Source organism: Elaeis guineensis, chromosome 11 (genome assembly GCF_000442705.2).
Source record: "Elaeis guineensis isolate ETL-2024a chromosome 11, EG11, whole genome shotgun sequence".
Lineage (NCBI taxonomy): Eukaryota > Viridiplantae > Streptophyta > Magnoliopsida > Arecales > Arecaceae > Elaeis > Elaeis guineensis.
The window spans coordinates 178,851-181,479 of NC_026003.2; positions in this window are offsets into that span (position 1 = coordinate 178,851).

Sequence of the window (2,629 nt, forward strand, 5' to 3'; positions counted from 1 at the left end):
ATTACCAATAACTATTAAGTGAGGTACATAGTATCGATGAGACCGTAGCACCCACTAAGAATCTATTTGTCGCATTAGGATTTTTATTTTCTACCCCGAGAGTGGAGGGATCTAAAAAATTAGTGGGAGTCATTGTTTGCATCTTAAAGTTCCTAGAAGCAAATATAACTTTAAAGTATAAAAGTCTAACTTGAATCTCTACTCTTGCAGTCAAACAATATCAGCCTCAAACTCTCTATCTCGCATCCTTGAATCCAATCATTTGATCGGAACAAACTATAAAGACTGGCTAAGAAACCTTAGGATTGTCCTGACTTCTAAAAAATTAGGTCATGTACTCAATTAGGAACCCCTAGTGTTACCAAACCATCCTATTACTGAGCAAGAAACTACTTATGAAAAGTAGACGGATGAAGAAAATCAGGTCAAGTGCTATATGCTGGCATTCATATCAAATGAGTTGCAGAGCCAGCATGAGCATATGCCCACTACCAGGGCTATGATTACTCACCTACAAGAGTTGTATAGTGAGCAGAGTCATACAGCGTGCTTCAAAGTATTCAAAAGACTTTTCAATCTGAAGATGCACGAAAAGCAGTTAGTCTATGAGCACTGTATGACAGTGATCAAGAACATTGAGGAGCTTGTGAAGCTTGGGCTTGATATGCAAAAAAAATTATAGATAGATTTGATCCTTCAATTCTTTACAAGTTCATATAGTCAATTTATTATAAATTTTTATATGAATAAACTTGATTGCACTATACCCGAACTAGACAACATGTTGGTCACTATGGAAGGAACCTTGAAGAGTTCAAGGGGCACTGTTCTCGCTGTGGAGCAGACTTCTTCAACCAAGAAAAAGTCTGGTTGGAAGAAGAAGAACAATTGCTAAAAAGTAGAAGAAAGAAAGCAAGCCAAAGAAAGATTTCTAAAGAAGGCTGAAGCAAAGGAAAAGTCTTTCCATTGTGATGCTGATGGCCACTGGAGGAGAAACTGTCCACTCTACCTGAAAAGCCTAAAGATCAAGAAGGGTGATAAACTTTCAGAAGGTATGTTCGTAATTGAATCTAACCTTACGATTTCTTCTACTTCTAGTTAGATATTAGATTCTGATTCGAGCACTCATATATGTACCTTAATGTAGGATCTAATAGAAAGTAGGAGGTTGAGGGAAGGTGACATAATTCTTTAGGACGGCAATAGAGCAAAAATTGCTACAGAAGCTATTGGTATTTATTCTCTTCGATTACCATCGAATTTTAGATTAAATTTAAAAGACTATTATTTTATTTCTGTAGCTAGTTGAAATTTGATTTTCATATCTGTACTAGCACAAGATGGTTTTGAATTTAATTTCAATAAAGACTTTTATTCTATTTATTTACAAAATAAATTGATTGCACATGGTCTTTTAATTAACAGTCTATATCACTTACATGTTGATGCGAATGTGAATTTGACTGAGCAAATAGTGAGTGTCGTAGGTCAAAAGAGATCCAAAAATAAAATTAACCAGAAGTACTTGTAGCATCATAGACTAGGTCATATTAGAGAGGATAGGATAAATAAATAAAAAAAAGATGGGATCCTTGGCTCTCTTCATCTAGAATCATATCCAACTTATGAATCTTGCCTTCAAAGAAAAATAGCCAAGTTACTCTTTGTAAGATATGACGAAAGGGCCATTGAGTTACTTGCCCTAGTACACACCGATGTGTGTGGATCATTCGATGTACAGATCAGGGATGGTTACAGCTACTTCATCATTTTTATCGATGATCTGTCTAGGTATGGATATGTGCGTCTGATGAAACACAAGTCTGAAGTCTTTAAAAAGTTCAAAAAATTCAAAAATAAGTAAAAAAATAAACAGATAAACCCATTAAGATTTTTTGATTTGATCGAGGAGGTGAATACCTTAGTCAAAAATTTTTGAGATATCTTAAGAGCAACGGTATAGTCTCTCAATGGACTCCTTCTGAAATACCTCAGGTCAATGAGGTATCCAAAAGAAGGAATAGGACCATATTAGATATGGTCAAGCTGATGATAAGCTTCACTGATTTACCCTTATCTTTTTGGGGATATATCTTATTAACTGTAATTCACCTATTGAATAGGGTTCCATCAAAATCTATTCCTACCACACCATATAAGATATGGTATGGTAAGAAGCCGAGTCTAGGTTATCTTAAGACTTGGAGATTTTGATCTATGTCAAGAGACAGATGGCTAATAAATTAGAGGATAGATCTATAATAGCTCATTTTATAGGGTATCTAAAAGAATCAATGGATACTACTTCTACTTTCCATAAGATCATAATATGATTATGAGTCAGAATCCATATTTTCAGAAAAATAGTTTATCCAGGATGGTGGCAGTGAGAGGTTAGTTGAGCTTGAAGAGAAGATCTCTGAAGAGCAAAGAGCTATAGATCCTTAGGAATCCATTATTCATGAGTCAGTAGTTGATGTTCCTCTACCACCTCATAGATCTAGTAGGGTCTCCCAACCTTCTGAAAGGTACATGAGTATGCTTATGGAGGAAGTGAAGAAAATATTCTTTATAAAAGATAAAGGTCATGGTGATGATCCTAATATCTTTGACAAGGGAAGTCTGACAT